The sequence below is a fragment of the Stegodyphus dumicola genome, chromosome X1, assembly GCF_044657685.1.
Source record: "Stegodyphus dumicola isolate Sdum_Otavi_A_Nest chromosome X1, ASM4465768v1".
NCBI lineage: Eukaryota > Metazoa > Arthropoda > Arachnida > Araneae > Eresidae > Stegodyphus > Stegodyphus dumicola.
Genome location: NC_140780.1, coordinates 9961912 through 9977840, shown reverse-complemented (window position 1 = coordinate 9977840; position 15929 = coordinate 9961912). Strand labels below are relative to the sequence as shown.

Below are 15929 nucleotides of genomic sequence, written 5' to 3'. Positions count from 1 at the left end.
GCATTCAGTTTGACAGGGGAGTCAAAAGCTTTGATATCCGTAACTGGCAACTTTATAACTAGAGATGATTCCTTCTAATATCGTAGATTACTACTCTCTGAATAGTTTTCAACAGAAGTTTAAGATGCTAGAAACGTATACGGTTATCTGCTGAGGGAAGATTTGCTTTCGTGGAGGTTTTGGCTTGGTTTCTTTAACTGCGGCAAAGCCTCAAGCGCTATTCCCCTAAGAGGAGTGATTCCTTTGTGGAGGGCTTTCTAAGGTTAACTGGCTTTTATACACGTTAACTAGCGTCTACATCCCAAAACGGCAGCCTATGAGAGAGGCGATTCTATTATTTCCATCGGGGAGTAGGGGAGTTAGAATGGTTTTCTGAGGAATGCAACGGCAGTTGGCTATATGTTTGCTTACATTAGGAAGTTCAAAAAATTCCTAAGGTGGATTGTCTTAGTTTCTACGGTTACTTACAGAGAAATAGGCATTTTTTTTCGGTTTCTTGACAGAGGGCAAATAGACAATTTACCTTTATAATCTGCGTTTATCTATTTAAACTTCAGAAGATTTAAGATGAAGCGAATATATTTAACACAATGGAACACAATCTTAAGACTTATAAATCTTTTAAAAGACAACAGCAAATTTTTAAACATTACTGTAAAAAATATCTTCTCTTCTAATTATAATAAATAATGAGATAATGCATGGATGAATTGTTAATTATATGATAACTATGCATTTATAAAAAGTTTTTAATAATGAACTATAAATAATATTTTTAATTATCGATGTATTGTTTTTTTAAAAGATTTAAAAGTCTTAAGCTTGCGTTCCGTTGTGTTAAATATATTCACTTCATCTTAAATATTCTGAAGTTTAAACAGATAAACGCGGATTTATAAAGGTAAATTATCTATTTGCCCTCTATCAGCAAACCAAAAAATCTGCCTAATATTTCCCTGAAAGTAACTGCAGAAACTAAGGCAATCCACCTTTTCAATTTTCTGAACTTCCTAATGTAAGCAAACATCGTGCACTGCCGTTGTCATTCCTCAGAAAACCATTCTAACTTCCCTACTCCCCGATGAAAATAATAGAATCGCCTCTCTCATAGACTGCCGTTTTGGGATGTAGACGCTAGTATACACGTTACGCACTGGGAAAACCACGGAACAGCCCATTCACTCAACCCGTTAGCGGGATTTGAACCTCGAACAGAACTACCAGCGTTAGGCGGCTTTACCGCTCGGCCGCTGGTGGCTCATTGGATATTCGATTACCGCATTAATGTTTGGTTCTGCGCATGCCCAGCACTATGGCTGCTGTGTGTGATTCTTTGAGCTCTTAAAGTTGTCGTTATTTCTTGGTAATTGCATAGTATTTCTGAAATTGTGCATTATATTTTAAATTAAAATGTGATCCGCAGCTGTTTAAGTGGTGTATTGTGCATTTATAACGATTATTGGGAGTGCTACAATCATCTTCCGCTGGAAGGTACTTAAGCCTAACCGGATCGGATTGCTTACGTTTGCTGCTTTCTTATTTGAAGTTACTTAGATTAAAAGCTGTGCATGTTGGTTCAACTCGAAGCGATTCGGTATGTATTCGGTTCTGCTTCCTTATTTTATATAATAAATTGATTTACATAAACTTTATAGGAATTTTGAACAATTTTGTTTCGTTGCATATGATAGTGAGAAATTGCACATTGCTCAGTATTTTGAAGTGATACTGATTAATCCGCATGTAAATTGTATTGACAAAGCTTTTTTGGATGTTTTTCTGATTATTTATGTGTGTTATTTAAAGAAAAACATGATAATTGCTTATATATGATATGTATACTTGAGTACGATTGAATACTGAAATTATTACTGTCTTTAAAGAACGAATATTTATTTGCGTTTCAATGTTATTATTACCTTATAGTATTTTGAAACTGCGAAACAGGGATAGATCTGAAAACTGTGTTTCATTGTGCAAAGACTTTTTATGAGTGTCTTCTGTGTATTAGGATTATAGGGAAATATTTTCACATCATATCCACGGATTTGTATGTTGATATTGCTTATATATACTTCATTGAAATTGTGAGGCAGATCTGGATTTGAATACTGTGCATAGACTTTCTACGAGTATTTTCAGTTTATTTAGAGTATGCTGGCATATTTTCACATATTTTTACACAATTTGCGTAGACCTATTTACTATACCTCTAAAGTACTTGGTTTCTGCTGTGCGGAAGCTTGAATCGCAATTTGTGAATTGCTTTGCATAGCTATTTACTGTGTTTTAATAATATGCAAGTACTTAAATCCGTTTTTAAGTGACTTTCACGGTGTTTTATTGGATTGTGTTTAAATTTTAGGAAGAATTTAGATGGCTTAAAGTGCTTGTTTTGTACCATTTACGTAAGAAAGACATTATTAACCGCTTGACGACCGACCGCATACGAGATATCTCCTGAATGGATGCCGTTTCGATTTTCCTATGAACGAGTTAACTAAGGGGCTGAACATTTTAGATATTTAATGCCATTGCCCGTAATATCGCGTGGCAATCGACACTCTGTCATGCACATGCTTCCTTAGCCGTGGGAGGGTCCAAGCGGCTTTTCTGAATACCCGCTCGTAGTGATTACCTTCGAACGGTAGTGGCGGTATTATTGTGCAAACTGGTGAAAAGCCGCTATGTGTTACACCATGTTTCAGACTGTACCTTACTGTCGATGAAATTTAAAGATCGTGAAATATATTTACTTGATTTTTACTTTAGGTCGTATTACCTATTATTATCTAGACTACAGTTCTGTATTACTTTTGTCTAGATTGTGGGTTTTTGGGCTATTTTATATTGAAGCCCGAGTTAACTCAGGTAATGTCATGAACCATAATAAATAGAGATTTTCCGCTTATTTTTAGTATAAATTCGGTCTTTAAGCGGTTAATGTGATTATAAGCGTCAGGGTCGCCTTCTAGCTAAATTAAAACCATAACGTCTCTGCACTCAGAATTTAAAGATTGACAATTCTAAATTCTATGCAAGACAAGACAGAATTCTATCAATCAGAAAACAACCATAAAATCATCTTTCTGAAAACAGTGAATAAAAAAAAACCCCTCAGTGAATTAAGAAGAAAAATAAAAATCTGAAAAGTTTCAGATTTTAAATTACGTCCAAAAGGGCTTTTTTTTAACGTTTTCTGTGTTACCTTTATTTATTAAATATCATGTTCTTTGCACTTAAACCATAAATTTCAGTTCAACAACAATATCGCAAAAGAGTTTTAAGATGAGCATATCTTTAGAATTTCCGATACAGAGATTCACGCGCTGGCTTTTCTTTAACGTTTTGTGCGTTACCTTTATTACCGCATTTGCCCGGCGTATAAAACGAACTTTTTTTGTCTTGAAATTAGGTCTGAAAAACGGGGTGCGTCTTATACGTCGATATTCAGTTCGTTCGGAGTTAATGCTATTTTTTTCTTGTTTCCTTGCGGAGTGTGGGAATATTACAGTTACGTAGAGTTCAGTGAATGCGCATACGCTGTCATCGACGATCACATTTGGATTCGTTTAAATTTTTCAATTTTTGTGAACAGTTTTTATGTGTGTGAAATTTCTACTGTTTAATTTTCGTAGCCAATGCACACAGTGCATTAAGTGTAGAAATGTGTTTTGTAAGGTGTCCTAAATATAGTGCAGTGTTCAATGTAATATGTATTATAAAAATTTTAGTGTATTTAGTGTTTTGTATATAGCAGTGTGTGAACGTGCAATGTAAACAGTAGAATGTTTAATTACAAAGTTACTTTTGGTATGCTTTAAGAATACAGCAAAATTTAGGCCACAGTTAACCTTTAACATAATTTTATTTAATCAAAAGTAATATGGGCTGTACTGTGTCCTTAAATCTGTATTTTGTATATTATAAGTACAGCACAAAGTAAACAACGTATATTTCTGTGCGCAAATGTGTAATTTGTTTGTAATGTGCAATTTTGCTCTTTATTTAAGAGCTCATACTTTATTTATCTGTTGTATCAAGTTATTTATTTAAACCTGTCTTATAAAACTATGTTATTGTACTATATAATCAAGTTATGTCTTATTTAATCAATTACATTGTTCAGAATCTGTGTTGAAGTGTCAAGAATAATGTTCAGCGTAATATGTTGCAAAGAATATATAGTGTATTAAGTGTAGCACTGAGTTGTAAATGTGCCTTAAGTATAGTGCAATGATCAATGCAATGCATATTATGAAATTTATAGTGTAGCGAGTATATGTAGCAATGTGTTAACATGCGATGTAGCCAGGAAAAATTTTAATTCCGCATGCAGAAAAACCTATATTTTGCCCTTGTATGGCAATGTACTTTGCCCTTGTATTGTTTTCGGAGTGTATTCAGATACGTAGTTTCAGGGTTCGGACGATACCCGATTAGTCTATGTAAGCCGTTCTGGTTTCCGGACTTGCTGCTCTCACCTGTCAATTTTCGCAAATTTGTTGGCAAGTTATGGCTCAAAAACAACGTCGACATTACTATAGCATACAATCTACGTGTGAGTGCGCATGCTTGAACACGAAACTGAGCTGCAGAGAGGCATTTCGGGCCACCCCCAATTGAGAAAATTATAAGAACTTGGCGGAATCAGGAAGAGGTAGTACTGCATTGAATGGTATAGAGCAGCGGTTTCTCAACCTTTTGACTAAGGCGTACCGTCTAAACAAAAACTGAAAACCGTTAGCACCGTTTCACTACAAAGAACTGCTACCCCCACTCTTGAGCAAAGCTCAGATCGCATAAATTTACGAGTATTAGAGAAAAATCTCAATCAGGATGTTGGGGTTTTAATTTTTGAATTTAATAGTTAAAACTACTTTGCTTCTTTCAGTACCACCTATTTTCTCTTGCGTACCACCGGTTGAGAACCCCTGGTATAGAGGATAATTTGTTATCTAAGTCCTCATACGCTGATTTAAAAGAAGTTTCAAATGACTCTTCATTTAGTTCTGGAGAGGAGTGCCTGGGTTTTGACGAAGAAAGATTAAAAAGTGTTCCTTCCTAGACAGATTGTGTATTTACAGAAAGTATTACTTTGTACTTGTATTTCTTTACATTTAAAATACTGTAAATTCATTTTAATGATCAGTAATAAAGTTTTATCCTTCCCAAATGTGCATAAAAAAGAGGGGTGCGTCTTATAGCCGGTGCGTCACATACGCCGGCAAATACGGTAATTAAATATCATGTTCTTCGCACTTGAACCATTCCACAGCAATATCACAAAATATTTAAAAGGCATATCTTTAGACTTTCCTATGCACCGTTTCGAGCACTGGAGATACTTTTTTCCCATAACAGTGGTGCCATTGCTTGATTTTGTTTATCAAAAATTCCTTAAATTGTTACAAATATGAAATAAATAATAAAACAAATTCCAGATGCCCATATTCGGGTGGAGACTTACGTTATCCAAACTTGGATGGCTCTAGGTACCGTTGTTTTATCACGATGCGAGAACTATATATAAAAATATATGCAGATTCCTTATTATTTAATTTCTTTAAATGTAATACAGAGCTTTAACGTTTGGTGACAACAATTTCAAAAGTGATTCGCCATTTATAGTGAATCCAACGCCAAATGCCAAAAAGAAATTAATAGCCCTTCTGAGCAAATTGCCCCATTGGGCTACAAATTCTACACAATATCGCTGCGAATGTTTAGCATTACGATATAATTGAATTCTGGCTTTGTTGCTTGATATACGAGATGAAAACTGCTGCGTATATTGGGGAATTCTTTCATTTGCTGCGTTAAGAAAATGTTGTTCAAGTTTGCGATGCTTGATTTTCAAAGGTTTTTAAGTTTAGGAAAGTCACACATGGCTTATTCTCGACCTGCAGAGCAAGTTAGAGTTCCGGTAAAAGTGTTCTATGTATCTACTATGAAAACGAATTGTTTGAAATTCTTCTCACGATTGCGAATGAAGCGGTTTCTTTGAACAGTATCCCTGCTTCTGTAGAAAAAAAAAACTCGATTTCTTTATAAAAGCAGAATGAACGTGCTGTTAAGTTTTGCTTATTTTTAAATTGAAATTCTAATTTTACTTTTGCGGTAATTAACTCATTTATTATCAAAAATAATGTTTGGGAAAATAATTTATCAATCACCTCTCTTTATATACTTTAAAATCAATAAACAAAGTTCACTCAATCACTTCAAAATCTGAATTACATTTCTTACTTTTGTAATACTATTTTGCTGAAGAATGGGAAGCTTAATGATTTTAATTAATGACGGAATGTTTCAGTTCCGTGGACTATCACAAAGTACCATGAATCATCATCGAACAATGAACGCATTAATGACCTCGAAATGTCCTCCAGAAACAATCATTTTGATACAAAGAGAGGAGAAAACAAAGAAAATTACTTCCACCCAAGAACAACTACAAAAAAAACGGACTTTCACCAAAGGGCAGCCATAGATTTTTTACGCTACCAAAATCAATAAGGCTGTGCCTTTAATGGTACCATTTGTACCGATCTAGTTTAACTAGATTAAGTACTCCTACATTGCGTCAAGGAAAATGGTGCAAAGCCCTTTCAAGCAATGGGGGGATTGTCGGCAACGTTCCCGACTTAATCCGAAAATAATAGATTTGGAAAGAGCCGTTTAAGCTAAGCTCTGATAAGTAAATACCATTCTTAATGTTTGCTGACATCATCAAGTGGAATATTTTCAATAATTTCTAATTTATATACGCGAGAGACTCTAGGCTTTCATTGATTTCTCATTTATATCAGCTAATAGGGTTATTAATGTATTTTGCTACCTGGTTTATTCTTAGGAATTTTCCCCTTTTATAGGCCACAATGTAATAAAATTGACGCCATAGAAGATTATAGAGTAATCAACAATCAAAATGTCCTTCAATGGGGCACTGGACGAAAGTACGTGCATTTCCTGGACAGCTGCGATTGTCTTCCTAAGTTGCTTACACTTCAGTGCCTTTACAGGTTTTTTTTAATACCTCTAAACATTATGCCTTTATTCATACATCTGCAAATGATGCATTCATAATACGTTGCAATTTGCGAAAACTTTTAAGTATTACGGAAACTTACCTATACATGTATTTGATATTTTAACAAAGCGTATTTACTCCTTTTCACTTCCTTGTATGAAGTAAAGAAAGTATTATAATCAAGATAAATTCCGTGTACCATATTTCAAGGAAAATTTCCATTTTGACCACTATCGAATGTAATTTAACCACGTTTTTTCGTGACATCTGTAAGTAAGGACAGAGTAAAAGACTTTTTCTCCAAACGAATTATGAAATTGATTTAAAATGGATTCAGAAGCGATCTTTTCGAGGCGTCTGTACGTATGTATCTGACATAACTGAAAAACGTACAAAAGTACATAGAACCTGCCATAACATGTAGTTGTACATCTCCGTTTTTCGTTGCAATCGGCCGCATCAAAAGTATATGTACATATACACACCCACTCTGCTAGTCGGTTCAGTAAGCTCAGTTTTTATTTATTCTTATATGTTGATAAATTGGGCATTTCTTGCTTTAAAAATGATTGAATTATGTTGTTCTTATCTTCCGCTTAAGGTTTTTATGCCTTCGGTTAATCTGTATGCAACAGTTGTAGAATTCTCAACAATTTAAAAGTTGTATAAGTACGGTTAAGCCTATTTTTTTAACCACAGCAGCGACATTTGTTTACTTTTGAAACTTAGCACAATAGTGAATTAAATCTTTCTGTACCTTTAGCGTCTTTTTGCCGAATGGGATTAAAAGGAAATTTTTAGTTTTGTGCACCAAAAAATCTTGAATTGCTTATTTTTGCGTAGGAACTGTAATTTTAATTGTAAAAACTGTTTTTAATTGTTTTAACTGTATTTAGTGTTTTATGTTTTTCTATAGCTTTCAATTTTTAATGAAAATATTTTGAGTTCTCATGTATTTTTGCCTTGTCGCGAAATGAGAACTGAATTAATTGAATAAGAAATCTATCTCTAATTAAATTCGAGGAAATAAGTTTAAATGAAATGCAGGTAAAAATGCGTATAATTTACTATGCCATTAAAGCAAATCATATGGTGTACACATCAGCTTTTTTTAACTAATTTTATCGCCCGAAAATCGAGTCATGCGAATCATTTAATTTCCGAAAAATACGGTTAGAGTGAGAACATAACAAATGAAAAGTACTCATGAATAAAGTACGGATAACTGTTCTAGAATTATTTCTTTAAAAGAAACCTACGTTACAATAAGAGTGCATCGAACATTAACATATCTGACGAATATTGAGCCAATAGCGTGGCGCGTCTACCTGAATTACCTTGTAAAATCCCGAAGGGACATAACATGAATGAGCTTGGATCCCAGTTCGCAAGAGGGAGCAGGAACAAAGCTAGAGACGACTTAAACACCCTTATTTCAAATGGCTGAAGACACCAGTAAAAGATAAGTCTACTGGAACGTAAATAATCGAAGTAATGTGAAATCACATGTTTGCAAAGTTTCCCAAGTGTAAGAACGCCTACTACGTCTGGATAGTTTAACGAAGAATCTGCGCGAAATACGTAAATATTTAGTACACAAATTGTTATATTGTTATATAATAAATTGTTACATAAAACACATTATAAATCATTCTACATGTTAAATTGGATTTTGAAGAAGAAACTATAATTTCGTTTACAAAATTATTTTTTATTATTTCTGTATTATAGCTGCAATGTTTCTTTTTAAGAGCATTCTTTCTAGTGATTTAACTAATTTTAGCGGAATTTTATCTGCTCAGATAACCAATAATTTTAATGGAATTTACTAAAATGGCTTATGTATTAACCAGTTTTACTTGCTTTTTCAAAAATATTTTCCATAAATTTAATCTACCCTTTTATTTCAATGTTAAATGCGAAATATCTCGCATGAAATGACATAGTGTAATTAATGGCGAACCATTTAAATTGTGGAACATTCCTAACGTTAAAATGATTTTTGTGTTGCGTAGAATCGCTAAACTCGTTATTTTAATTCTTCAAATTAGAGCCACTAGCGTAACGGTTTCCGAATTAAAAATGCGAGCCTGTTGCCATTAAGAAAACAAAAATTATAAATCCAAAACACCGTAATAATTCTCATTTTGGTTGCTATCGCGAAAAGTGTGAGACGTGCTTCGGATATTAGAGACAAAATAGCGAAGAATAAATTAACAAAAATATAAAGTAATAAAAGAGGATGCAAAAAAAGATAATTAATTGCAGGCCGCTTTTAATTAGAAAATGTGATTTATTACTGTCATTTATTAGCATTTTCGGTCTTGTTTAGCGGCGAAGTTTTCCCTGTGTCATTCGATGCATGGTAATGTTGATGTCAAAGTTTTCCTCGAAGGGTTTTAATTTTTTTCCCCCTGTCGTCATTATCAGGTATGTAGAGGAAGAGGTCGGAAAAATTATCCGCAATTAATTAGCGGAGCATTACGATAACGGTTATTTGACAGCCATTTGGTTTTGTTCGTATTAGCAAGATTTGAATTTATTTGCATTTGAGGAGGATTATTTATTTGCATTAGGACTTATCAAATGTTTTTTGCTTTTTTTTTTCATCTGTTCGTTAATGATCAACAGGCACGCAGCAAATTTTTCACAGAATCGAAAAGACGTGAAATAGAAAAATGATTCCGATTCGTGCAAAGCAATTAATGGCAAATTATTATTTTTAAACGTCTTTTGCTTCCAATTGCTTTTTAAATATCTCTTTCAGTTTTTTTTTTTTTTTTTTTTTTTTTTTGTAGATCAGATCTTGAATAAGGAATGAGAAGACTTTTACTAAATATTCGGCATGTTTAATTCTCTCTCAGAACGTAGAAATGACAACCAATAGAGATATTTCACTAGAAACACGTTTTAAATATTCTGTATTAATTATTATGATATCACTAAATATATGCATTCTCGCGTACACGTCTTTGATAAAAGTCGTTGCTAATAATTCATTTTAAATAAGCACGCGAAACAAATGGCGCGCAAAGTTTTTTTTTTTTTTTTTTTTTTTTTTTTTTTTTTTTTTTTTTCAGCATCAGGTTCCAGCATAAAATTATAAAAATATTCTTCTTGCAATTTCTCCACTTCCTCAATATATAATAAGCGCCCCGAAAATTTTAAAAACGGATTTATCTAGGAAGTGGATTTTTCCCCTTGTCTTACTAACAATTATAAAGCCTCTCAAGCTACTTGCCAAGGCGTCTCTGAACCTTTCCTTTCTAACTGTGTAGAGTCATTTGGTTTATTTTGAACCAGGGGACTTGAAAATGAGCAATGCCCTTGCCGAGACAAACTTTGGACCTCTCGAATACGCGCCGAGTGTGCTGAACACTGCACCCCGAAGACATGCTAAGAAAGCGGGAGAAAAACCTTATATACTCCCCCTTTGAAAGGGCGACTGGGGTTTTAGGGGAACCACTCGTCAAGTCCTGGTGGTGAAGAATCATCATGCACCACCTTTTTAGTTAGGGTGCCACTGTAGAGTAAGTAAGTTAATTTTGAAGGAGGAGACTTGAAAAATGAACAGTGGCCTCGCTGGGAATTGGACCTCCCACCTCTCGAATACGCGCCGAGTATGCTGACCACTACATCACAAAAGCATGCTAAGAAGGTAGGAGCAATATCTTAAAACTGTTGAATTTTATGCCAGTCTTTTACAAGAACGACCCATCGCAGTGAAGCAAACACGAACTAACACGTCCGACCTGTTACGCCTTCAACTTCTTTAATTATTTATGAATGATTTAAGGCCTAAGGGGTAGCAGAGACAACAATAAGGACTGTCAAGTTTCAAGTTAACAAAAATATTCGCTCAATTTTCTCCATCTTTAATGCATTTATAGAACGTGCTGCCCTAAATTTTAAAATGGATTTATCTACGAAGTTTTTCTTTTTCGTCTCACTAGCAATTATATACCATCATAAGCTACCTGGCAAGGTCTTGCTGAACCTTTCCTTTCTAACTCTTGAATTCCATATCAATCTAGTGCAAGAACCGACACATCATAGAGAAGCAAACAGGAACTAACACGTTCGACCTGTTGCGTATCAACTTCTTTAATTATTTATGGATGCTTTGAGGCCTAATGAGTAAAGCAGACAACAGAAAGAAATGGAAAAATTCAAGTTGCAGCGAATGACGTTTTCTTACGACATATTGTCATGTTAATATTACTACGTACTCTTATTGGAATATAGGTTTCTTAGAAATAATATTGTAGTATTTTATCTCTGGCTCATTTTCAGTTGTTATATTAATAATCTAAACCGTATTCCTCGGAAAGATAATTATTTCCATAATTTTGCCTTCTCGATTTTCAGACGATCAGATTAGTAAAATAAGGTGGGAACGATATGTTAAGAAATGCGGTAATCAATAGAAAATTAGGGTTTGGTGATTTTAAAAAATTCCAAATGTAACTGAGTAAGGGAAAAAATGAATTGATTTCTAATTTAGAGAATTACTTTCTAACTTAATTTAATTTTGAGAATAATAGAGAGGAACTTTGTAAATATAACATGTTTATAGCCGAGAATTTCTGCAGCGGAAATATTTTTTTTTTTTTTTCCAGTACAGTTGCCACGGTTCGCTTGAAAATCGCTGAGTTTTTGAATCAAAAGTTTGTTGAAGCTTTACGAAATATTAAATAGATAATAAAACAAATTCGAAATCTACAATTCGAGATCGCATATTCGGGTAGAGGACTACGTTATTCAAAATTCAATGGCTCGTTTTTTCACAATGCGAGAAACTTGCATACATTCATACAGATTTTCATTATTTAATTTCTTTACATATAATGCAGATCGATAAATTTGGATGACAACAATTTGGTAAGTGATTCAGCGCTTTTAGTCATTCGACGCAAAATGGCGTTTCAAGACTAAAATTGACGTCCTGTACTGACGCCCCTTTGGGCTAAAAAAATTTTAATGCGCCCCATAGAGCGATTCTTTTGGTTTTTTACGTATTTCTCAAATTTTGGTTTTTCAAAATTTAGATATATTTTTATAAAACTGCACGGATCAAACAAAATTACCATCTAAATATATAGAGTGAATATCCTTTAGTTTATCTAGAAGAAGAAATAACTTCGTGAGGCATTGCTTTCTTTTTAAATCTACATTTCGCAAAAATTCATTTTTTTTTTATTCAAACATATTTCCACAATTTTTGGTTCTACATGTTAGAATATAATCAGATTTACTTAAATTCCTAAACTATAAATAATGCCCATTGAAGGGAATTCTATAAAGAAGAAAATTTTTAGGTACACCTATGTGTAATCATGTATTTAAAGTATATCATTTCGAGATCTGTCTATGATAAGATTTCTTCCCAAAAATACTATATTGATTATAAAATTAAATTTTTATTTTCACATAATAATAACAATATTATATAGTTTCTCTAAGTAAACTATTTCAATTATGCAAAGAAATTTCCTAAGAAAATAATCAGATTCGATTATTAATAAATAATCGAAATTTTCATGTTTTCCACCGTCGTAAAAGTCTTACTTCTCTTATAAAAATATATTTACTTCGTTCTTACTCAAATTACTTTCAATTACTTAATTTCACAAATATAAAAAAAAACCACATGACTTCCTTGTACGGAATATTAAATTATATGCATTTTTCCTGCCTTTCATTTAAACTTATTTCCTCAAATTTCATTAGAGATAAGATTTCTCATTCAAATCTGTTCTGTTAAATCTGTTCTCGCTTCGCAGCAAGACAAAGCTTAAAATGTTTTCACTAAAAATTGAAAGATGTAGAAAAACATAAAACTCCAGATGCAGTTAAAATAATTAAAACAATCCAATTTTTACAATTAAAATTACAGTTTCTACGCAAAAACAAGCAATTCGACCACGAACAGGGAAAAGGCAGATTTTTAAGTGCAAAAAACGAAGATTCCTTTTGGTCCTACTCGGCAAAAATACACTGAAGGTTCAGAAAGACTTAATTCATTATTGTGCTTAGTTTCAAATGTAAACAAATATGGCCGCTATGGTAAAAAATTAGATTTAGCTCCACTTAATCAACTTTTAAATTGTTGATAATTCTGCAACTATTGCATTCAGATCAATTAAAGGCATAAAAATCTTAGCCGGAAGATATGAACAAAATAATTCTATCATTTGTAAAGCAAAAAAATCACAATTTTACAGCATATAAGAATAGAAAAACTGAACTCACTGAATCGAGTAACAGAGTAGGTATATATAAATAATATTGTTAGGAATTTTATATTTAGGTAGCTAATGTTAGTAGAAAGGTGTGACGGAAAAATAAAAATACAGGAGCACGTGAAATAAACATTCAGTTTATCTCGATAATTTATATTTAAATTGATAATAAATGTAATTAATCAATATGTTAGCTGTAGCCGTATTTCTACTCTTTTTGCTTTCCCGAAATCTCCTGAAGCAGAAATTACTAGAAATCTGTCGCGTCGATTGAAATCTAGAAAAGGCCAGATAGAGAACATCTCAGCTCAGTTGTTTACTTAGCAGGTGTTGTTATTGTTGCGAGTTCAGCGAGCGATCGGATTAGCTTTCTCTTTGCATTGCGTTCTATTTTAACGTTTTTAGTAGTTTGAAGTATAACTAATGATTATTCTGCGTGATACTGTGAACAATTGTAAGAATATCTCTGAGGAAAACTCCAGCGTTCTGTTATACTTTTTTTGGATAAGAATTAATTTTTTAACCTTTTATCAGACTTGTGCATTCAGTCTATGCTAAACCCGTACGCATGCAACACTATATCTACAGTTTTGGTGCGGCCGACTGCAACCAAAAAGGGATGTGCACAACTACATGTTATAGCATACAAAATTTCAAGGTTCTGAGGCTACTCGTTTTTGAGCTATGTGAGATAATACGTACTTGCAGACGCTCCGAAAAAAAATCTCTTCTGAATCCGTTTTAAATCCGTTTTATAATTCGTTTTGGAAAAAAAGAATCCTTTATTCTGTCCTTACTTAGAGATGTCACTCAAAAATATAGTTAAATTGAATTCGAGAGCGGTCAAATTGGATATTTTCTTTGAAATATGATACCCGAAGTTTATCGTGATTACAATACTTCCTTTGCTTCGTACAAGGTAAAATTGTTAACTCGGTTTAATTTCTATAGGAAAGAAACTAATGAGGAACTGCAATAGCAAATGCGACATTTACTGGAGAGAAATGAAAAAAAAAGTAATGATAAAATATTTAAGTGGTTGAGGAAATACGTCAGTAAACGAAATGTTTAATTTTTCCCCTCAGATTTTTGTGTACAGAAGTTCTTTAATTTTCCCAGATATTTAGAGCTAACCCGAATCTTGGAATATCTACTCTATGGCGGTAATAAGGTGCTCCGGAGAAAAAACCCTTTCAAGGGTCCCATTTTCATTTCCAAATAAATAAAATACACAAAATTCGAAATAAAATAATTCAGTTTAATATAACGTCAAATAAAATTCGAAACTTCTTTAATGAGCAGTTACCACTTGATTAAATTTACCTATAAATATGTAATCCTTGAATGAGAGAGGGTTGTATTTACGTTACTGCTCACGTGGTGAAAAATTATATATTCAAAAGTTGAATAGAAGACAAATATACCATCCAATTAGTGGAAAATATTTGATACGCTAAGATAAGGACAATTTGTAGAAGTATCATCTGAACATTATTGAAGAATTACATTGGATTACGGAAGCAAGTTACATGAACATTTGTTGAGTTTTCAAAATAATGAGGTATTACTGAGAAAAGAATCCTAAAAATAAGAAAAAAATGTCTCAAAGCTTTAGATTTTACATTACGCCCAAAATGTCATTTTTTGCATTACCTTTATTGATTAAATATCATGTTCTTTGCACTGAAACCACATAAAATTCAATTCAACAGCAATATCGCAAAATAATTTTAAAACGGCATATCTTTAGTTAATTCAATTGGTGTATTTACTTATGGCAAAGCACACTAGGACTATCTGCCTAAGGGGAGGGATGCCTTCGTGGAGGACTTTCTAGTTATGATTTTAAGGGAAACTGGCTCGTATACACGTTACACATGGGGAAAACCACGAAAATACCCATGCAGCCAGCCCGTTCACGGGACAAAATATCTTTATAAATTCCGATATACAGTTTCGTGCGCTGGAGATAAAAATGTTTTTTTTTTTTTTTTCGTACAGTGTTGCCATTGCTCTCTTTGAAAGCGTTGAGTTTTTTGAAGTTCTGCAAAATTTGAAACAAATAATAAAAGAAATTTAAAATTCAGGCTTCCCATTTCAGTTGGAGGAATACGTTATTAGGAACTGGATGGCTGTACGTAGCGTTGTTTTTGCACAATGCGAGAAACATGCATGCAGATTATTTGGTTTCTTTAAATATAATACATGGCGATAATATTTGGGGAAGACAATTTGAAAGTGAATCAAGGCAGAAAGTTGAAACTACGAAAAATATCGTTTTGAAACTAATTGCCCCTTGGGCTAATAATCTAAATACACGTTTTTTGAAATCATCGCAATAGCACGTATAAAACAAATTTTGACAACTCTTAAAGGTTTTCAAAGAATTAGAGAATGTACGCATGAAATACATCCAGCATAAAATAAATATATTTATTTTACGTAAAATGTATGCCGCAGTATTGTATGAAATTTACACGTGGAAGATATATTGAAAGCACAAATTCCCAAAAGAAATTAGTCATTGTTAAGAGGAATAAGGGATGATATGTTTAAAGAAAAGAAATATAAAATATTTTTAAGAAACTGAACCTTTAAATTTCGTGATATTTCAGAATGTTTATAACAGTGAACAAATTGTACTAATATACTAG

The 15929-nt window shown here is 33.0% G+C and overlaps 1 protein-coding gene across 3 annotated transcripts in view; it reads left to right on the top strand.

Moving 5' to 3' along the window:
* The first annotated feature begins 1364 nt into the window (after positions 1-1364).
* Positions 1365-15929, top strand: part of LOC118181971 (fasciclin-1-like) — a 330859-nt gene continuing 316294 nt past the window's right edge. The window contains exon 1 of one of the 3 annotated variants that reach the window (XM_085808714.1): positions 1365-1594. The gene's annotated coding sequence lies outside the window, so the exon portion shown is untranslated. The remainder of the gene's footprint in view (positions 1595-15929) is intronic. The other 2 variants (XM_085808713.1, XM_085808715.1) reach the window with 2 other exon arrangements.